The following is a 23957-nucleotide window of genomic DNA, read 5'->3' on the forward strand; positions in this document are numbered from 1 at the left end:
TTGCATGAGGTTACCAGACATACCATTATCTATAAATACAAAAGTTTTTTACAATATTCGTAAAACTAGACATCAAATGGTCTGTAAGAAGTGATTAGATAACAGCAAATAACATCCTCAGAAACAGCAAACAAATAGCAAAATCCATGTAGCAGGGGTATATCTGGAGGGAACGGGGGGCAATTTCTCAAGGCACAGCTGGCAGGGATGGAAAATCGGGCTGTCAGATTGCCTCATATGGCTTTCACCCAGCCTGAGGTGTCTCCCAGGTGGCTGTAATTTGCCTCCTTCTGGAATGGGATTTGTCTGTTTTCTGAGCTGGCTGTAAAGTTGACAGCACTGTCAGTGAAAGTGTAACAAGTCGGCTCCCAGCAATCAATTATACTTGCATTTTTCAGATGTGAGTACAACTGAAGACCTGAATATCAACACTTCCTGGTCAGGGTGATGTCAGCAGCGTGTTCAGTTTTGAAGTGACATCATTATAGGTAAGTGGGAAATGTATGGGCAATCAGTATGAGAGGCGCAGGGTGAGTAGGTGGGGAGCTGTGCAAAAAAAACAGTATGGGGAGCAGGAAAGGGGGGAATGTGTGAGGAGACAGTATAGATAGTGTAAGGAGTTAGTATGGGAAGCAGTGGGACTGTGTGAGAAGAAAGTATGAGGCTTGGGGGGAAGGGAAATGTGTGATGACACAATAGTGGGAGAAATGCATGGTGGGGCAAGATGTCGAAAAAAATAAGGTGAATGACTCCATCAGAGAAAAGGTCACAATAAATGACCTGGATCAAAATGTTTAGTTGTGGTATTGCCTGCATCTCATCAATACTGTGGTACCTGTATGGTCTGCAGTCTGATGATGACTGATAACAACTTCAATATCTCAAGGATATACTGGAAATTGTAGGTTCAGACAATGCAATTGTATTTTGCATTGACCGGACTTAACAATTGATCACTGTAGTAAGCTTTGTGCTCTAGTCATGTACAGATGGTGGTTCTGGTGATGTGTTTATGGACTGATGGTGGTTCAGGTGATGTACTGTATGACTGAACTAATAAGGTTCTAGTGATGTATTTCTGTACTGTTGGTGGTTCTGATGATGTATTTCTGTACTGATGGTGGTTATGGTGCTCTATTCTGATACTGATGATGGTTCTGTAGATGTGTTTCTATAATGATGGGCGTTCTGGTGATGTGTTTATGGACTGATGGTGGTTCAGGTGATGTACTGTATGTCTGAACTAATAAGGTTCTAGTGATGTATTTCTGTACTGTTGGTGGTTCTGAAGATGTATTTCTGTACTGATGGTGGTTATGGTGCTCTATTCTGATACTGATGATGGTTCTGTAGATGTGTTTCTATAATGATGGGTGTTCTGGTGATGTGTTTCTGTACTAATGGCTTCTGCTGATGAATTATTTTACTGTTATTGGTTCTGGTCCTGTACACATGTAACAACCCATAACTTGCAAGGTTACATGGCTATGTTAATAAAATATTATGCCGTCTGACAAGTTAAGAGTTTGTACATTTGTATTTATGTTATGAGCATTAGAGGGGTTTTCCAGGATTTTGATGAAAGTCTGCAGTCACTCTATGCAACTACAGACTTCTGAATCCTCACAGCGTGCACATCACCTGCTGTCAGAATTATCTGCTACTGTCAGCAAGATAGGGAGGTTACAGAACCACAGGTATGAGATATGCATACATGTGTTCATGTGACAATTAGACTTGCACTGCCTCACTCAATTCACTTGTATTGACTGAGGCAATGCACATCTAGTCAGAATGTGGCTGAAAGTATGCAAATAGCATACTTGTGGTCACATGACTCCCCACTACCAGCACGGGAGAATTCTGATAGACTGCAGTGCACACGCTGTGAGGATTCTGAAGTCTGCAGTCACATAGACTACTTATGTCAATGAAGCAGGGGCTGTAATATTTCACTGAATATTGAGAAAATTAGGAAGAGCAGCTCGTCTGCACATGACTTTAAGAATGCAAATCACATATGAGCAGTCACATGACAACTACTGAAACTGCTTAAGCTGTGTTTAGGAGGGGGTGCCAGACTGAACTCTTACCCTGTATTCTGTAAGTCCTAAATCTGCCGCGAGAATGTCAAAGCAAGAATAGTCTGTTATATACTATTTACGGGGAGCAAAGAACTGGGACAACTAACAATACATGAACATTGGATTTATCTGAGGTTTAAGAAGGGAAGTAGTTTTTGTAACAAACAGCATTCAGTGTCATTACAAAAAGAAAAGACCTCATATAAACCCTGTCATATCTTGGTGGATTTCCTTTAACGCGATGGGCAAGTCAAATTCCATTTACATTACATGATGCACTGCTCAGAATGACTGCGATCTGCAGTCATTTGATGGGAATCTGTCACTAGGTTTTTTGCCAACTCATCTGAAAGCAGCAGGTGCCAGCTGCTGTTAACCTCTTTAATGCCACTGTCAATTGCTGACAGTGGCATTTAAAAGGGTTGTCTGGACTAAATCGACAAGTCTGTAGTCACTCTATGTTACTGCAGACTTTTGAATCCTCACATTCCACTTCGTGCTGTGAGGATTGTCTTGTGTCAGCGCTGGGAATGGCAGCCACAATCCATCTCGGTGGGTGCTACCTTGCGCAATGCATGCTTACAGTCATGTGACTGCCCACCCGCTTGGGGAACATAGGGAAATGATGACAATGTACACATCACAAGATTTGACAGAATGCAGCCAGAAAATTGATTGCAGACTTTTTGTCTGAAAACAGAAACCAACTTAAGAGGATAAAGAGGTTGTCCAGGCATGTGATGCTGATGACCTATCTTGTAGCCAATTAGTGGAGGTTTGACACCTGGCGCCACCACCTATCAGCTGTTTTAAGCTTTGGATGTGGCGTGAAGAAGAAAGCTCATGAGTGCAACTTCATTCCCTTTGTAGTGGCCGCTGCCAGCCACTTTCTAGTACTGCAGTATGGCTTCTAGTCAAAAGAATAGGAATGGTGATAATGTACCAGCTTCAGATACTGAACTTTGAATGCAACTGCAGTCAAGAGTTCCATTCATTTTACTTTTTGCTTAAAAAACTAATAAGCTAACTACCTGCCTGTTCTTTAAGATGCCGGCTCAGAGCAATTACTGATCGCTCCTGACAGCGATTCAGTGGCTCTACGTGAACAGTGCAGCTTTTCTTCTTCTGGGATGCTCTGTTAACTGGGTGTGACTACCAATGTCATGTTGATTGATAGTCTGATTCACACACTTAGATAGCAGAGAGAGATGACTGTCAACCAGCATGACATTAACAGCCAAGCCCTTTAAATAGAGCAGAGAGGAAGAGAAGTTGCTGCTCTGACATCACTGGGAGCAACTAAATCACTGTCAGGAGTAGTCTGAGACTGCTCTGTGCCTGAGAGATCGGCATTGGGCACAACACGCAGGTAGTTAACATTTATCTGCCTGTTAGTTCTTAGGCACATTGTGAAAAAAGTGCTGGATAATCCCTTGAAATATTGCTTCAGTACAGGGTTATTGTGGTCATTGCGGTACACATACACACTAATTTCACACACAAAAATGAAGATATATGATGTAAATATATAATCATTTCTAGCACTTGCAAAGTAGAAGCATAGTTGGAGGGATAAGAGACAGCTGGAGACTGCGTAATGTCAGCTGTGGCATTATGACTAGATTCCAAACAGTTATACACTAGCTGGGGTGTGACCAGCTCCTTCAGAATCAGGGGTGAGTCGGTTCACATACTGACATTTGGTATGTAGGCAACAGAGCGAAATGCTGACAGTGAGTATATTACATACTGTCAGCATACTGAAGCCTAGATACACGCATAAAGTATAATGAAAACCCGGACAACCCCTTTAATTAGTGGGGTTTTTTTTAGAATTATGAAGCCTTTGTTGGTAGAAGATTTGGTGATGCTCAATTGGAGACGTCTATGTGTGTCCATCCAATTATTGTGATGTATGCTGCCGTCTGTCGAAGGTTTGTCTTGCATGTTGCTATGATGTGTTAATTTCATGGAACAGTATGGATACACACCACATTACTTTCTTAGTAATGGGTAACGTACTTAAGAAGCCTTGAAATTCATTACATTGCATGAGGTTACCAGACATACCATTATCTATAAATACAAAAGTTTTTTACAATATTCGTAAAACTAGACATCAAATGGTCTGTAAGAAGTGATTAGATAACAGCAAATAACATCCTCAGAAACAGCAAAAAAAATAGCAAAATCCATGTAGCAGGGGTATATCTGGAGGGAACGGGGGGCAATTTCTCAAGGCACAGCTGGCAGGGATGGAAAATCGGGCTGTCAGATTGCCTCATATGGCTTTCACCCGGCCTGAGGTGTCTCCCAGGTGGCTGTAATTGCCTCCTTCTAGAATGGGATTTGTCTGTTTTCTGAGCTGGCTGTAAAGTTGACAGCACTGTCAGTGAAAGTGTAACAAGTCGGCTCCCAGCAATCAATTATACTTGCATTTTTCAGATGTGAGTACAACTGAAGACCTGAATATCAACACTTCCTGGTCAGGGTGATGTCAGCAGCGTGTTCAGTTTTGAAGTGACATCATTATAGGTAAGTGGGAAATGTATGGGCAATCAGTATGAGAGGCGCAGGGTGAGTAGGTGGGGAGCTGTGCAAAAAAAACAGTATGGAGAGCAGGAAAGGGGGGAATGTGTGAGGAGACAGTATAGATAGTGTAAGGAGTTAGTATGGGAAGCAGTGGGACTGTGTGAGAAGTATGAGGCTTGTGGGGAAGGGAAATGTGTGAGGACACAATAGTGGGTGAAATGCATGGTAGGGCAAGATGTCGAAAAAAATAAGGTGAATGACTCCAATCAGAGAAAAGGTGACAATAAATGACCTGGATCAAAATGTTTAGTTGTGGTACTGCCTGCATCTCATCAATACTGTGGTAGCTGTATGGTCTGCAGTCTGATGATGACTGATAACAACTTCAATATCTCAAGGATATACTGGAAATTGTAGGTTCAGACAATGCAATTGTATTTTGCATTGACCGGACTTAACAATTGATCACTGTTGTAAGCTTTGTGCTCTATTCATGTACAGATGGTGGTTCTGGTGATGTGTTTATGGACTGATGGTGGTTCAGGTGATGTACTGTATGTGTGAACTAATAAGGTTCTAGTGATGTATTTCTGTACTGTTGGTGGTTCTGATGATGTATTTCTGTACTGATGGTGGTTATGGTGCTCTATTCTGATACTGATGATGGTTCTGTAGATGTGTTTCTATAATGATGGGCGTTCTGGTGATGTGTTTATGGACTGATGGTGGTTCAGGTGATGTACTGTATGTCTGAACTAATAAGGTTCTAGTGATGTATTTCTGTACTGTTGGTGGTTCTGAAGATGTATTTCTGTACTGATGGTGGTTATGGTGCTCTATTCTGATACTGATGATGGTTCTGTAGATGTGTTTCTATAATGATGGGCATTCTGGTGATGTGTTTATGGACTGATGGTGGTTCAGGTGATGTACTGTATGTCTGAACTAATAAGGTTCTAGTGATGTATTTCTGTACTGTTGGTGGTTCTGAAGATGTGTTTCTGTACTGATGGTGGTTATGGTGCTCTATTCTGATACTGATGATGGTTCTGTAGATGTGTTTCTATAATGATGGGCGTTCTGGTGATGTGTTTCTGTACTAATGGCTTCTGCTGATGAATTATTTTACTGTTATTGGTTCTGGTCCTGTACACATGTTGTTAAGGGGAGAATATATGGCACATGAATATATACAAGAATCAAAACTGTACCACTATATAGACGCTTTTAGGATCATGTTGCTTTAAGATATTTCTGATTTTCTGCTGAATTATTTCTGTGTAGGACCCACCTAGGCTTCATGTAATACCGCAATACTGGGTGGACAAGGGTGGATCGGGCTAAAGAACAATACTTATGTACACGGTGATTATGTAGCATATGAGAACAGTAAACAGTAACTCAGAAACGTACATAGTGATATGTAGCGGCATGGGAACGGTAAATAGTAACTTAGAAATGTACCCATGATGTAATAACACAAACTCTGTATAAAAGCTGTTCATTTTTGGATTAAAGACAGAGAAGAATCATACTGACACGATACACCTTGTCTTGTGTATTCTTTTCTCCGTGCACGTACAATCTCTACCAAAGATCCAATTTGGCCACAGACAATTAAGACGGGCCACACCCTAGTGCGGCAGAATCAACAATGTAACAACCCATAACTTGCAAGGTTACATGGCTATGTTAATAAAATATTATGCCGTCTGACAAGTTAAGAGTTTGTACATTTGTATTTATGTTATGAGCATTAGAGGGGTTTTCCAGGATTTTGATGAAAGTCTGCAGTCACTCTATGCAACTACAGACTTCTGAATCCTCACAGCGTGCACATCACCTGCTGTCAGAATTATCTGCTACTGTCAGTAAGATAGGGAGGTTACAGAACCACAAGTATGAGATATGCATACATGCGTTCATGTGACAATTAGACTTGCACTGCCTCACTCAATTCACTTGTATTGACTGAGGCTATACACATCTAGTCAGAATGTGGCTGAAAGTATGCAAATAGCATACTTGTGGTCACATGACTCCCCACTACCAGCACGGGAGAATTCTGATAGACTGCAGTGCACACGCTGTGAGTAGTGTTGAGCATTCCGATACCGCAAGTATCGGGTATCGGCCGATATTAGCGGTATCGGAATTCCGATACTTAGTTCCGATACTTTTGTCATATCGGATTCCGGAATCGGAATCGGAATCGGAAGTTCCCATCATGCTATGAGCCTGCTTGCTTTGATTAAGCCAATGGGAATCCTCCGAAGTGTGGGCACATCCTGTTAGGCATGTAGGCATGTTAACTATTGGCATGGCTGTGATTGGCTGCTGAAATGATGTCATGATGCACTATAAAAGCCACCGCAGCCGCCATTTCTGGTCACTCTGCTGTGATTTCAGTTAGGGACAGGCTGCTGTAGAAGACTGTGAGGGACAGTTAGAAATAGCGATTCCACCAAACATCTAGTGCTTTACCCAGGCTACATAAACCACCACTGTAGCCTTCTTTGCCCTAGCAGCAGTGTTCACAGCTGTCTGCAAGGGCTGTGTGAGTGCAGCTCACGCTGTGGAGTGGGTCCTGCAGCCACGTCAGGCTGTAGGCCACCCAGTGTGATCACTGCTGCCTCATACATCTTTTATTTTTTGAGCTGCATTTTTTACATAATTTCAATCTAGTGTGCTTCCATCCGTATCCATATACGTTGGTTGCAAACACTAGTAGTAGACAGCGGAGCCTTTCTGCAGCCTTTCAGTGCTAGTGTCCACTTTGCTGCACTGTTCACGGCTGTCTGAGAGGTCTCTGACTGTGTGTGAGTGCAGCTCACGCTGAGTAGTGTGTCCTGCAGCTACGTCTGGCTGTAGGACGCTCAGCGTGTGTCAGTGCCTCACACATATTTTTATTTGAGTGCAGCTCATTTTTTCTTCTATTAGTGTGCATCCATCCGTCTCCATCTACGGTGGTTGCAAACACTATATAGGAGTACACAGCGGAGCCTTTCTGCAGCCTGTCAGTGCCAGTGCCCACTTAGCTGCACTGTTGACGGCTGTCTGAGAGGCCTCTGACTGTGTGTGAGTGCAGCTCACGCTGAGTAGAGTGTCCTGCAGCTACGTCTGGTTGTAGGACGCTCAACGTGCGTCACTGCCTCACACATATTTGTCTTTGAGTGCAGCTCATTTTTTCTTCTCCTATTAGTGTGCATCCATCCGTATCCATCAACATTGGTTGGTTGCAAACACTATATAGGAGTAGATAGAGGAGCCTTTTTTTCTGGCTTGTGCCCTGCCGTCGCAGCCAGATTAGTATTACCCAATTTTTTTGGAGCCTCATCTTTTGCATTGTAGGTTACCTGCCTGCATTGTAATAGCTCCAAAAAGTTGGTGATACTATCAGTTTCAATTCTTTGTTCACATACTTTGAGTTTGTTTCCAACAAAGAAACCACAAAAAAAGTTCACCAAACACTACATTTGGAACTTGTGTAGGCCACATCAGCTCCTATTAAAGTCTAGTCCACACACACACACTTCATAAAATTAGTGTTTCTTGTACCTGTAACCAGCTGTTCAGGAATAAGCACACTAAGGCCCCCCTTTGTACTTTTTTGCCTATCTTAAGCAGTCTTGCAAGATGAAGAAGGCAGGGAGTAAGGCGCGTGGGCGTGGAGTTTCAGCAGGGAGAGGACGTGGGGATTCTGCAGGGAGAGGACGTGGGGATTCTACAGGTAGAGGACGTGGGGATTCTGGGCCTGCTGCGGGCACCAGTGGATCAGCATCCCCCAGTTTTAGCAGGCAACAGTCCTTTATGCGCAGCTTTGTAGGACCTCAACGTACCCCACTGCTGCGGGAGGAACAAATTGAAGCCGTTGTCGGATGGATGGCAGCTAACGCATCGACTTCAATTACTTCCGCATCCTCTCAGGGTCATAGCACCGAAGAGCAACCATCTGTCTCTTCACCACCTGCCAAAGTGCCCAGGCAGTCAGAGAGACATGGACAGGAGCCATCACAGTCTCTACTTCTGTTCTCGGAATCTGTTGGCTTGGAAAGAGGGGGCCAGCCAAGCAGCATTCCTGAATGTGAAGAAGAGGGAGTATGCAGTGATGCGCAACTTCTTTGTCCCTCTGAATCTGAAGAGGCGAGTGGGCCAGTGCCTATGGTCAGCACACCTCAGTACGCATCAGATGATGACGAGACTCAGTTGCCACTTTCTGGTGCGTACGGTGCTGGCGAGACAACCCCGGAGAAGCAGCTGTTTGAAGAGGGGAGGGAAGATGATGAGGTCCTTGACCCATCATGGCGTGAGCAACAGGAAGGTGGTGGGAGCAGCTCGGAGGAAGAGATTCCCCTACCGGCCAAAACAGGAGGCAGAGGGAGGGGGAAGACTTGGTTGCCTGTACCCTCCACTTCGGCACCCGTTAGGAGCATTCCTCCTTCCAAAGGCAAACCGGGCGCTCACAAGAGTTGCAGTGCGTGGTCCTTTTTTGACACAGTTGCAGATGACATTTGCTTTGTCAAATGCAAGCTGTGTCATCAGAGAGTCAAAAGAGGGAGAAATGTCAGCAACCTCAATACCACAAATATGTGGAAACATGTGCGCACCAAGCACGAGTTGGAGTTGCAGAGACACCCTGAAGACGTAGGCCAACGTACAGCACCACCTACCACCTCTTCAGTTCATGTTGGGCCCTCTTCCTCCAGCTCACACACTGCTGGTTCGGCTTCCTCACAGGATCGCCAAGGAAGAACCTCTGCCACTGTTGTCCGGAGACCCTGTCAGATTACACCCATAGCAGCACGTTCCCATCCATCACAGCCATCGGTAGCACAGGCATGGGATAAAAGGCGCCCTTACTCGGCAAACCATCCCCGAGCACAGTCTCTGAATGCTGGCATTGCCAAACTTCTGGCAGTTGAAATGCTGTCATTCAGGCTGGTGGACACTGACACCTTCCGGGACTTAATGGCATTGGCAGTCCCCCAATACAACGTGCCCAGCCGCTTTTATTTCAGCAGGCGAGCCGTCCCTGCCCTGCAGAAACATGTTGAGGGCAAAATAAAACATGCGCTACTAAACGCCGTTAGTAGCAAGGTCCACCTGACCACCGATGCGTGGACCAGTAACCATGGACAGGGACGATACCTTTCCCTCACTGCCCACTGGGTCAATGTTGTGGAGCTGGGTACGGATCTGGAGAGTGGCGCTGTACGTGTTCTTCCAACGCCACGGATTGCAGGACTCCAGTCTGTACACATAGACTCCTCCTCCTACTCAAGTTCCTCAGAAACAGCAGAGCAGGAGCCTGTTACGACCGATATGAGCACAGCCGTGGCCAAACGTCAACAGGCTGTACTCAAATTAATTTCTTTGGGGAATCGAAGCCACACAGCGCAGGAGCTCTGGAATGCTATCAAGCTGGAGAGCGATGTGTGGTTTGGGCCAGCGAATCTCCAGCCGGGCTTGGTAGTGTGTGACAATGGCCGAAATCTGGTGGCAGCTCTTGGCCTAGGCAACCTCACACACATCCCATGTCTGGCACATGTTCTTAACTTGGTCGTGCAGAGCTTTCTGAGGGACTATCCGGATCTTGCTGCACTATTGCACAAGGTCCGCATAGAGTGCGCTCACTTGCGACGTTCCAGCACGGCAAGATCGCGCCTCGCTGCTCTGCAGCGACGATTTGGCCTTCCGGAACATCGCATCATATGTGACCTACCCACCCGGTGGAATTCAACGTTACATATGTTGGAGCGGTTGTGTGAGCAGCAGGCAGCAGTCATGGAGTACCAGCTGCATCAGGCACAAACAAGTCGCACTGTGTGCCGTTCACACTTCAGCACCATTGAGTGGGCCTCTATGAAGGACATCTGCCTCGTTTTGCGTGCCTTCGATGAATCCACGCGGATGGCGAGTGCAGATGATGCACTAGTCAGCATGACTGTCCCCCTTATCTGCCTGCTTCAACAAACACTGCAAGCACTAAGGGATGAGGTTTCAGAAGAGGTGGAGGATGAGGAGTCCCAAATGCCATCTGCTTCTGGACAGTCTGCGCTACGTGTTTCCTCACAAAGGCCTAGACAGGGGACACTTTGTGAGGAGGATGAGGAGGAGTCGATGGAGGAGGAAGACATCTCTCCAGAGGAGGGAGGTACACAAACCTCTACTCAGTATGTACAGCGAGGGTGGGGTGATGCAGAGCAGGCCGAGGTCACGCCTCAAACAGGGGACAGCGGTTCTTTGGCAGTTGGGAGTCTGCAGCACATGGTTGATTTCATGCTGCAGTGCCTGAGAAACGACCGCCGCATCGCCCACATTCTCGTCTCGGCTGATTATTGGGTGTACACCCTCCTAGATCCTCGCTACCGGGACAGCGTACAAAGGCTCATACCAACGTTGAACCGGGAGCGTAAAATGCGGGAGTACGAAGAGTCACTGGTGCAGTCCATAATGTTTTCCATTCCACCCGACAGCATTGTTGCTAGTGCTTTACAAAGCAGCTCTGTGCGTCGAGGCAGTGGAGGAAACTCTGCACAAAGAGGGAGCAGAGGCAGCGCCGCAGCACAAGGCAAGACCACTATGGCCCAAATGTGGCAAAGTTTTGTGTGTCCACCACAATTGTCTACACCATCAGCGACGCCTCGAGTCAGCAGGAGGCAACGCTTCCGTCAGATGGTGTCAGACTACATGTCTTGCCCTGTCGCTGTACTCCCAGATGGCTCTTCCCCCTTCAAGTTTTGGGTCTCTAAGCTGGATACATGGCCAGAGCTTAGCCAGTATGCATTGGAGGTGCTGGCTTGCCCTGCTGCCAGTGTATTATCGGAACGTGTCTTTAGTGCCGCAGGTGGTGTACTAACAGACCGTCGCACGCGACTATCTTCCGATAATGTTGACCGGCTGACTTTTCTGAAAATGAACAAGGCCTGGATCTCCAAAGACTTTGCCATTCCTCTTACAGACTAAATTAGTGGTTGGCAACTGTATCCAGGTCTGCTGGTGTGTTCATTTTTCTACCACCTGAACTATAATCCCTGTGCTTCAACACAGCCAGTTGTCGCTCAGATGTGTCGTCTGCACAGAGAAACACACTAGCTCCTGTGTTAGTGGGGTTCAGTAATGCCAGCTGATCCCCTGCTGTGTGGACAGCAAAGTCACCAGCTCCATCAACATTCAAACCACTACTGATTTTTAACCATGCCCAACTTAGGTCTCTGGCTCCACTGTCTCTACTATTTCCCCTGACCTCCAACCCCGCCATCTACATCTCTGAAGTGGCGTCAGCACAATCTACACTTGTTCCTGTGTTCCTGTGGCTCAGTCCCATCAGTTTATCCCCTGATGTGTGTCCGGAAAGGTCTCCTGCTCTGTCCACATTCCCATAACCAGTAGTGGGAATGAGGACAGAGCTGGCGAACTTGCCGGACAAACATCAGGGGATCAACTGACGGGACTGAGCACCAGTAACACAGGAACAAGTGTAGATTGTGCTGACGCCACTTCAGAGATGTAGCTGGCGGGGTTGGAGGCCAGGGTAAATAGTAGAGACAGTGGAGCCAGAGGCCTAAGTGGAGCATGGTTAGAATCAGTAGTAGTCCACAACCTCCATAAAAACCGCTGCCCATTGGCCTCTGCATGTGGCATGCGTAATCCTGGGCTCCAACAGCGTCAGTTGGTGTTCAGAAGTGTCGTCTCCACAGAGCCAAACACATTCGTTAGAGTGTTAGTGGGTTTCAGCACTGCCAGCTGTTCCCCTGCTGTGGAGATGGCAAGTCTCCTGCTGCCTTCACCTGCCAAAATCCAGTAGGCCCCAGCCTGCTCCTCGCCTAATCCTGGGCTCCAACAGCGTCAGTTGGTGTTCAGAAGTGTCATCTCCACAGAGCCAAACACATTCGTTCAAGTGTTAGTGGGTTTCAGCACTGCCAGCTGTTCCCCTGCTGTGGAGATGGCAAGTCTCCTGCTGCCTTCACCTGCCAAAATCCAGTAGGCCCCAGCCTGCTCCTCGCCTAATCCTGGGCTCCAACAGCGTCAGTTGGTGTTCAGAAGTGTCGTCTCCACAGAGCCAAACACATTCGTTCAAGTGTTAGTGGGTTTCAGCACTGCCAGCTGTTCCCCTGCTGTGGAGATGGCAAGTCTCCTGCTGCCTTCACCTGCCAAAATCCAGTAGGCCCCAGCCTGCTCCTCGCCTAATCCTGGGCTCCAACAGCGTCAGTTGGTGTTCAGAAGTGTCGTCTCCACAGAGCCAAACACATTCGTTCAAGTGTTAGTGGGTTTCAGCACTGCCAGCTGTTCCCCTGCTGTGGAGATGGCAAGTCTCCTGCTGCCTTCACCTGCCAAAATCCAGTAGGCCCCAGCCTGCTCCTCGCCTAATCCTGGGCTCCAACAGCGTCAGTTGGTGTTCAGAAGTGTCGTCTCCACAGAGCCAAACACATTCGTTAGAGTGTTAGTGGGTTTCAGCACTGCCAGCTGTTCCCCTGCTGTGGAGATGGCAAGTCTCCTGCTGCCTTCACCTGCCAAAATCCAGTAGGCCCCAGCCTGCTCCACGCCTAATCCTGGGCTCCAACAGCGTCAGTTGGTGTTCAGAAGTGTCGTCTCCACAGAGCCAAACACATTCGTTCAAGTGTTAGTGGGGTTCATCATTGCCAGCTGATCCCCTGCTGTGGAGATGGCAGTCTCTCCTGCTGTCTCCGCATTCCAAAGACAGTAGGCCTCTGCCTACACCCTCCTATTTCCTGGGCTTCAACTCAGCCAGTTGTAGCTCGGAAGTGCCGTCCACACGGAAAGAGATACTTGCTCCCGTGTCTCAGTGGGGTTCAGTAACGTCAGCTGATCCCCTGCTTTGTGGATGGCAGTCTCTCCTGCTGTCACCTAATTCAAAATACAGTAGGCCTCTGCCTACACCCTCCTATTTCCTGGGCTTCAACACAGCCAGTTGTAGTTCGGAAGTGCCGTCCACACGGAAAGAGATACTTGCTCCCGTGTCTCAGTGGGGTTCAGTAATGTCAGCTGATCCCCTGCTGTGTGGATGGCAGTCTCTCCTGCTGTCACCTCATTCAAAATACAGTAGGCCTCTGCCTACACCCTCCTATTTCCTGGGCTTCAACACAGCCAGTTGTAGCTCGGAAGTGCCGTCCACACGGAAAGAGATACTTGCTCCCGTGTCTCAGTGGGGTTCAGTAACGTCAGCTGATCCCCTGCTTTGTGGATGGCAGTCTCTCCTGCTGTCACCTAATTCAAAATACAGTAGGCCTCTGCCTACACCCTCCTATTTCCTGGGCTTCAACACAGCCAGTTGTAGCTCGGAAGTGCCGTCCACACGGAAAGAGATACTTGCTCCCGTGTCTCAGTGGGGTTCAGTAACGTCAGCTGATCCCCTGCTTTGTGGATGGCAGTCTCTCCTGCTGTCACCTAATTCAAAATACAGTAGGCCTCTGCCTACACCCTCCTATTTCCTGGGCTTCAACACAGCCAGTTGTAGTTCGGAAGTGCCGTCCACACGGAAAGAGATACTTGCTCCCGTGTCTCAGTGGGGATCAGTAACGTCAGCTGATCCCCTGCTGTGTGGATGGCAGTCTCTCCTGCTGTCACCTCATTCAAAATACAGTAGGCCTCTGCCTACACCCTCCTATTTCCTGGGCTTCAACACAGCCAGTTGTAGTTCGGAAGTGCCGTCCACACGGAAAGAGATACTTGCTCCCGTGTCTCAGTGGGGTTCAGTAACGTCAGCTGATCCCCTGCTGTGTGGATGGCAGTCTCTCCTGCTGTCACCTCATTCAAAATACAGTAGGCCTCTGCCTACACCCTCCTATTTCCTGGGCTTCAACACAGCCAGTTGTAGTTCGGAAGTGCCGTCCACACGGAAAGAGACACTTGCTCCCGTGTCTCAGTGGGGTTCAGTAACGTCAGCTGATCCCCTGCTGTGTAGATGGCAAAGTCTCCTGCTGCCTACACAGTCGTACCACTACTGATTTTTAACTGTGCTCCAATTAGGCCTGTGGCTCCACTGTCTCTCGTATTTCCCCTGTCCTCCAACCCTGCCAGTTACAGCTCCGAAGTGGCGTCTGCACAATCCACACTTGTTCCTGTGTTACAGGTGTTCAGTCCGGTCAGTTAATCCCCTGATGTGTGTCCGGCAATGTCGCCTGCTCTGTCCACATTCCCATTATGGGAATGTGGACAGAGCAGGCAACATTGCCGGACACACATCAGGGGATTAACTGACCGGACTGAACACCTGTAACACAGGAACAAGTGTGGATTGTGCAGACGCCACTTCGGAGCTGTAACTGGCGGGGTTGGAGGACAGGGGAAATACGAAAATCAGTGAAGCCACAGGCCTAAGTGGAGCTTGGTTCAAATTAGTAGTCTACAACCGATCTTAAAATTTCTTCAATGCAGCCTCAGCCTGCTCCGTGCTTGTCCCTGGGCTTCAACACAGCCAGTTGTTGCTCGGAAGTGCCGTCTTCACAGAGTAAAACATTAGCTCCTGTGTTTGTGGGGTTCAGTAACGTCAGCTGTTCCCCTGCTGTTTTGATGGCAATCTGTCCTGCTGCCTCCCAATTGACAGCACATCAGGCCTCAGCCTGCTAAGTGCTTGTCCTGGGCTCCAACATCGCCAGTTGCTGCTCATAACTGACTTTGGCACGGGTACTCCCTCCTGCCCAGCTTGGTTCCAGCCCTGCCTGCTGTTTCCGGGAAGTGTCAATGTCAGTTTGCTACCCCAAGTTGCCATGTCGTGTTGCGGTTGGGTTAGCCGAGGCTAGGGTGCCAGCAGTTTAGGTGCTTCCTATGTGGACTGCGGGTTCTGGTAAGAAAGGCTTGTTCCATTGTGCCAGTAGGACAAGCACCCCCTGTAGGACTGTGTGATTCGGTAACTGCGGCCAGCTTGCGGCATGCCAACTTTGCTTTTCAGGGGTAACTTCTGATACCCCTCCGGGTTCCAGCACTGTCAGCTGGTTCTCGTCAGAGCCTTTGGCCTAGGTGCCTCCATCTCGGTATCCGAGTTCCGGCAACGTCTGCTGGTCCTTGGTAGTGCTTTGTAGCACAGGTACCTCCTGCTTAGTAACCGGGTTCCAGCACCGTCAGCTGGTCCTCGGTTGTGCCATTGGCTCTTATTCCTTCTGCTGCCCCTCCGGGTGCCAGCACTGTCAGCTGGTCCTCGCTATTTCCATTTGCTCTTGCAGCTTATGCTACCCCTCCGGGTTCCAGCACCGTCAGCTGGTTCTCGTCAGAGCCTTTGGCCTAGGTGCCTCCATCTCGGTATCCGAGTTCCGGCAACGTCTGCTGGTCCTTGGTAGTGCTTTGTAGCACAGGTACCTCCTGCTTAGTAACCGGGTTCCAGCACCGTCAGCTGGTCCTCGGTTGTGCCATTGGCTCTTATTCCTTCTGCTGCCCCTCCGGGTGCCAGCACTGTCAGCTGGTCCTCGCTATTTCCATTTGCTCTTGCAGCTTATGCTACCCCTCCGGGTTCCAGCACCGTCAGCTGGTTCTCGTCAGAGCCTTTGGCCTAGGTGCCTCCATCTCGGTATCCGAGTTCCGGCAACGTCTGCTGGTCCTTGGTAGTGCTTTGTAGCACAGGTACCTCCTGCTTAGTAACCGGGTTCCAGCACCGTCAGCTGGTCCTCGGTTGTGCCATTGGCTCTTATTCCTTCTGCTGCCCCTCCGGGTGCCAGCACTGTCAGCTGGTCCTCGCTATTTCCATTTGCTCTTGCAGCTTATGCTACCCCTCCGGGTTCCAGCACCGTCAGCTGGTTCTCGTCAGAGCCTTTGGCCTAGGTGCCTCCATCTCGGTATCCGAGTTCCGGCAACGTCTGCTGGTCCTTGGTAGTGCTTTGTAGCACAGGTACCTCCTGCTTAGTAACCGGGTTCCAGCACCGTCAGCTGGTCCTCGGTAGTGCCATTGGCTCTTGTTCCTTCTGCTGCCCCTCCGGGTGCCAGTACCGTCAGCTGGTTCAAGAGGACAAAGAACAGGAAGACAACCACCAAGATGCAGAACAACAAGAGAGAGAAGACAAAGAAGCATAAAAAAAACAAAGCAGAAGAACATTAAGCATAAGACTAATACTCTGAGCAAATGATATTATCTTATTTATAAGCAGAAGAAGACTAAGCAGTGTATGGGGGTGAGTCCGTTCCTCCTCGTGGTGCCCCTGGAAAAGGCCTGCTGCTGCAGGCCAAACTGAACGCGGACAAATCCTGTTGTAAATCTTTTGTGACAGGCAGAACGGAAGGTGTAAACTTCTAACTTTTCTAGATAACAACTACAGGAATGCCTGACACAAACAAGAATATGATGAAGAAGAATAGGAAGAAGATGAAGAAGTTGAATATGTAGAATAATAATTGTTGAATAAGAAGAATATGAAGAATGTAAGAAAAGGAAGAAGAAGAAGAAGAATGTAAAAAAAGGAAGTAGAAGAATTTAAAAAAGGAAGAAGAAGAAGAAGAATGTAAAAAAAGGAATAAGAAGAAGAATGTAAAAAAAGGAAGAAGAAGAAGAATGTAAAAAAAGGAAGTAGAAGAATGTAAAAAAAGGAAGAAGAAGAAGAAGAATGTAAAAAAAGGAATAAGAAGAAGAAGAAGAAGGTAAAAAAAGGAAGAAGAATAAGAAAGAAGAAGAAAGAAGAAAGAAGAAGAAGACATACATGTCTGGCAAAATATAAATGAGGCTAACATAGTCAATATCTTTGTAACTCCTAACATCTTTAAAAAAAAAGTTTAATTCCTGCTATTCCATTTGATTGGGCTAAACCTCTATGGCTTTAATGTCTCCTCCACCTCCCACAATACATTCTACATTATTCTTAGTTGTTTTTCTTCATGTAGAATTAACCTACAAGGAAAGAAAGGGTTTTTTTTAATTCCGATATTTTGGCCCCATTGACTTGCATTGGTTCCCGGTATCGGAATCGGCGATACTGATACTTTTTTTTAAGATCGGCCGATCCATTCCGATCCGATATTTTCAAGTATCGGCTGGTATCGCTCAACTCTAGCTGTGAGGATTCTGAAGTCTGCAATCATATAGACTACTTATGTCAATGAAGCAGGGGCTGTAGTATTTCACTGAATATTGAGAAAATTAGGAAGAGCAGCTCGTCTGCACATGACTTTAAGAATGCAAATCACATATGAGCAGTCACATGACAACTACTGAAACTGCTTAAGCTGTGTTTAGGAGGGGGTGCCAGACTGAACTCTTACCCTGTATTCTGTAAGTCCTAAATCTGCCGCGAGAATGTCGAAGCAAGAATAGTCTGTTATATACTATTTACGGGGAGCAAAGAACTGGGACAACTATCAATACATGAACATTGGATTTATCTGAGGTTTAAGAAGGGAAGTAGTTTTTGTAACAAACAGCATTCAGTGTCATTACAAAAAGAAAAGACCTCATATAAACCCTGTCATATCTTGGTGGATTTCCTTTAACGCGATGGGCAAGTCAAATTCCATTTACATTACATGATGCACTGCTCAGAATGACTGTGATCTGTAGTCATTTGATGGGAATCTGTCACTAGGTTTTTTGCCAACTCATCTGAAAGCAGCATAATGTAGGAAAAGAGACACTGATTCCAATGATGCATCACGTTGTGACACAATTAGAAGGCTTAGATGTAGCATGTAGCAAAGCTCACAAAGCTGTATCTGCCTACACCACAGCTTCTATGTACATCTATTGACAGTGAGCTGCCTATAAAAGGAGGGGGTGTGGCCGGTCTAACAGGCATGTGAGACCTAGCCTGCAGTGATAATGTCTTGGTGATGAAAGCTTCATTGCAAGTAAACAACTGGACACTGCCTGATAAATGTCAGTCTCTGAATTCCTAGATCATGCTGTCCTCAGATTACACAGCAAAAACCTGTGACAGATTCCCTTTAATATCCTATTTACAGAGACAGACTGTGCTTCATATGCACGGTCTGCTAGTAATAAATCTTTCAGTGCCCATAGGCTGCCATTTTCTGTTTATACAGGTGATGAGCTGCCAATAACAATGAACTTTTGTGCAGTCCAAGATTATCTCACCCAATGAACTAGATTTTGCAAACTGCATATCACAACCAGCCAACATGTTATGGACAGACATTGCATTGAGCAGACATTGAATGCTATGAGATCGTGAAGGCTGCTTTTGACTATGAAACATGCTATAACTGGGAATCAGGAAAAGACAAGAAACTCAATGTAAGTTCAGAATTTTAATAAGTTAATAAAATGTACTAAAAGGATGCAAAACATACTAGCTATAATATGACCAATATTGAGCATACGAAAGAACATGGCTGACACAAACAGAATGTTGGTTGCTACTATCTTTATTCTGTCTTTTTTGTTTCATGTTATTCTTCAAAATCAGATTTAAGACTGTCTTGTTTATTTAAGGCCTGTCTGTTCTACTTAGATCTGACTTCAAACACTATCTACCAGATCATCTGCTTATTGATCCCTTAAACTCTTTCATCTTCTATCAATTGATCCACTTTAGTGAGAACCTTGTGTGGCAGTCACGTTTATATCTCAACTTATCCCAATCTCTTTAAATATTTCTGTCCAGCAAAAATATAGATTTTCTGTATTTGAGTAATTTTGTGTTGGAATATGTTTGGTACAACAACTCCATTCATGTCTGAGTGTTTAGTTGCTAGACTTGTATGCTGTTTATAAAGTAAAAAAACTCCCAGTGGTTCACACAGGGAGAGCATGTGACTATTTCCTGTTTTTCCAGTGTCTGTGTATGAGAGAAGCAGCCTGCTGTAGATGCTGCACAGATAGAGACACTAAGCCTTTCAGCGCTGGAGTCCTGGGTTTGAATCCCACCAAGGACAACATCTGCAAGGAGTTTGTATGTTCTCCCCATGTTTGCGTGGGTTTCCTCCAGGTACTCTAGTTTCCTCCCACATTCCAAAGACACACTGATAGGGAATTTAGATTGTGAGCCCCATCAGGGACAGTGATGATAATGTGTGCAAACTGTAAAGCTGTGCGGAATATGTTAGCACTATATAAAAATAAAGATTATTATTATTATTATTAATAAATGAGTTATTCCTGTTCTATTAATATTATCATATATTGTTCCTGTTTGTTCCTGAATAAAGAAGCTCTGTTGTCACATACTTGGAGTGCATCCTGAATAATCTGCTGCCAACAGGTTATGGGCCCAGAGTGACACAGAACCCCAGAGTAACACAGCAATAAAAGCCCAGAGAAAAAGCAGCACAGAGCAACAGAGAAGATGTCCACTAGCAGCAATCCTGGCAAGTTCTCAGTGCCAAGCCTCACTAACCAGAACTACCAGTCCTGGAAATTCAAGGTGAAGATGCTGCTCATAAGAGAAGGTACGTGGAAATATACTCAGGAACAAGTGCCTCATCCATTACCAGATGATTGACTAGAGAAGGATCAGAAAGTACAAAGCAGGATCTCCCTCAGTGATGATGTAAGTGTGTATATATGTAATTGTGCAGGTGCAAAGGAGATGTGGGATGAGTTATAGAAAGTGCATGAAAGATCAAATCGCAGCAATAATCTTTATCTCATGAGAAAGGTGTATCAGTCTAAGCGAAGTGATGGAAAGAATATGCAGGACTATATAAGAAACACCCTAAAGATTGTGGATCGTCTCAAGGGTATTGGAGAAGAAATTAAAGATTTTTATGTTGCTGTACTTCTATTAAGTGGTCTTCCAGAAAGTTATGACACTCTCGTGATTGCACTAGCTGTACAGCCTGATGTTGAGCTGACACTAGAGTATGTTAAAGGCAAAAAGGCAAACTTGTGGATGAATTCAAGAGAAAAATGCAGCATGTAAGCAGCAGTAATGAATCCAGAGCAGAAACAGCATTAAAGACACATGATTTCCCTAAATATATGTCACGGTGGTAGTTTGAAGATCCACTGTGCCACAGACCATGGAGAGCCTGGAGGGGCGTGACTAAGCAATCACCTGACTATTCACTAGAGCCTCTGATGGTGAGGTTAGACTTGGCTCCCGATGAATGCCAGGAGCAACTCTAGGGCAGACCAATGGTCGCTCAGCAGCTGGACCCGAAGGGCAGACTGGATGGAGCAGCAGGCAGAGTTTGTGTCAGAGTGCAGCAAGCAAATTTTGCTTCAGAGTGCATCAAGCGGGATTTGCTTCAGAGTGCAGCAGGCAGGATTTGCTTCAGAGTGCAGCAAGCAGGATTTGCACCTAGAGCACAGCAGGCAGGATTGGTACTGGGAGTACAACAGGCAGGATTTGTACTTGGAGTATCAGAGGCAGGATTTGTACTTGGTGTACAACAGAAAATCTGGAGTATAATGCCCAATTTATTAAACACAAACAGATAGATTATAGTGAAAATATATATAATCTTTATTAGTACAAATAAGATTCAATGTATTAAAAATACAATCATATGGTCAGGTGACGGAAATGACACAACAAAGGAAAAGACCGCAACATGAATGAAGTTATGTGCAATGGTACACTCACATGGCTGAACCAATCCCCAAAAGCAGTATGACAAATGCAGTAAATTGTGCCATGATAATTTTCATCCACTAACCAATTTTATGGGGTACAATCAATCTCATGAAGCACAAACAGCCATACATAGAAAAAAAGTAAAGTGCTCAGTGCGACAAGATATAGGTGGAGGGTACTAAAGTGACCATGCTTACCCATGTGGGGCGTACATCTGCTGCACGTCAGATCCTAAGCCCCAACGCACGTTTCGCGCTGGGCTTCGTCGGGGGGCTTGTGTGTGCTACTGCTTACTATAAAAATATGAGGCACAGCTGACAGTAATTAGCGCCGCTCCAAAGGGCGCATGAGAGGCCGAACGCCCATAAGACCGCGAGACTACCGTGCATGCGTGCTCCACGGCAACCATTTTAACTGCTGGCCAAAGTAAGGGAATGGATGACCATAACATCATAGAAGGGAATATATTATACAAAACATCATAACGGGATTACTAGGCAAAAACTACTTATTCGTTTGTGTGTAGTAATAACACTCATGATTTTAAATATACATACATATGAACAAAAAGACAAAAAAATACAAAAGCATATATTTCATTAAATGACCATTAGAGAAACAAGAGCTCCTCCTGTATCCACATGGCAGGTAGAGATGAAAGTTTTTTGGATCCACATCCTGAACACAGTGAAGTATTCCAAAAGCCTTGTTTCTCCACGTCATTCTCCATAATGTATGAATCCCAACAATCGATGCAAAGCCCAAATGGTGGCTATATTAACCCCGCAGTGTACATCCGAGACATATCATATTAATTGTACACTAAAAAAATATAAAAACAGTATATTAACCCCTTCGACCAATGACGCCACATAGGCGTCATGAAAACTGGCACCAATCTGACCAGTGACGCCTATGTGGCGTCATGACTTTAAAGCCCCCCTGTGGGTCGGGTGACCTAGGTCACTGAAAGGTCACCCAACCCGCAGATACAGGGGGCTTTGTACTTCATCATGGGGGGCGTGGCTTCGCCCCCATGTGGCTACGATCGCTCTGATTGGCTGTTAAAAGTGAAACAGCCAATCAGAGCGATAGTAAAATTTCATCAATGAAAATTGATGAAATTTTACAATCCAGCCATGTCCGATGCTGTTGTAGTACCGGACATGGCTGGTGACACCGATCTGACCCCCCTACGGTTAACGGGGGTGATCTGCCCCCCGCCACTGAATGACAGCGGCGATGTGCCACCGCTGTCATCATCTGCCCCCCGCCTTCCCTCCGCTCCCCCCGCCTTCCAATCGTCCCCCCTCCCACCCCCCCGGTACTCACCGAGTGCCCCTATGGCTCCCAGTGTCCCGGTGTCCCAGACCATGGGCGACGCCATATTGGAAAATGGCGGGCGCATGCACAGTGCGCCCGCCGGCTGCAATTTCCTTTCATTCATTTTGATCACTGTGATAAACTCTCACAGTGATCAAAATAGAATGAAAAGTAAACAAACACCCCGTTTATCACCCCCATAGGTGGGAGTGGGAGGTCTTCAGGGGTGGCGCGTGTGCCACGTCCCATGCGCAGTGTTGATATTGTTACATCGACGACGTTTTTTATTATTTGGCAGGGTCCAGAGTCTGGCCTTCAGGACTTCATCCGTGATTTGAATCAAAATAATCATAATATCAAGATGACCTATAGGGTGGCAACAAGTGCGATTGATTTTCTGGATATTAAGATTATGTTGGGTGCAGATGGTACCATCCGAACTGACGTGTTCCGTAAGGAAATGTCGGTTAATTCATTACTTCACACATCATCTGCACACACATCATCAACCATTCGTGCTATCCCTATGGACCAATTTTTAAGGATGAAACAAATTTGTTCCACGGATGTGGTCTTTGAGGACCAGGCTCTGGACCTGACCCAGCGTTTCCGGGATCGCAGATACAGCAGGAGGAACATCAGGTGGGCTACTCTCAAGTCAAGAGGACTCCTCGTCAACAACTTCTTGATACAAAACAGAATTCCAGTACCTCCAGGGAACAACCACTGAGATGTATCATGACATACAATAATCAGTGGAGGAGAATTAGAGAGATCATGAACAAGCATTGGTCTGTTTTACAAATGAACACCACACTAAAAGGGATTTTGCCCGATAGACGTCTCCTTACAGCAAGGAGGGGGAAAAATCTAAAAGACTTACTTGTGAGGAGTCACTATGTGGCTAAATCCATTAACCCTTTCGGTGTGGGGCCCCAAAGATGGGGTTGTTTTCCATGTGGCTCTTGTTTGGCCTGTCAAAATATCATTAGAGCAACTACATTTAAAATGGCCGACGGCAGTAGCGACTACCGGATTACGAGTTACATATCCTGCAGTACCACTATGTGGTTTATTATGCAATGTGCACATGCAACTTAATCTACGTAGGCCTCACCTCCAGGGAACTTCGCATTAGGGTTAGGGAACATGTAAGGGACATCAGGGCAGCAAGGGAGATTGATGATGTTACTATTCTCAAGACCATCCTGCGGCACTTTAAGCAAGTCCACAATTGTGATTCACGTGCATTAAAGGTCAAGGACATTGACAGAGTGCACTTTGGTATTAGGGGAGGTGATCTCAAAAAACTCTAGCCCAGCTGGAGTGCCGCTGGATAGTAACTTTGGGTTCCGTGGTTCCTCATGGACTTAATGAGAAACTCTCCTTTGCTCCCTTCATATCGTTCCATTTCCCTATATGCATATGGGATATCGGTGTTTGTTTAAGTAGGAAAGGGATTTTTTTTTGTTTTTTTGTCTTTCTGGCTGTTTATTATATTTTATTTTTTATTTTTTGTTATTATATTTGTTTCATTATGTTT

The sequence above is a fragment of the Dendrobates tinctorius genome, unplaced genomic scaffold, assembly GCF_039654945.1.
Source record: "Dendrobates tinctorius isolate UK_male_01 unplaced genomic scaffold, ASM3965494v1 ptg000030l, whole genome shotgun sequence".
Taxonomy (NCBI): Eukaryota; Metazoa; Chordata; class Amphibia; order Anura; family Dendrobatidae; genus Dendrobates; species Dendrobates tinctorius.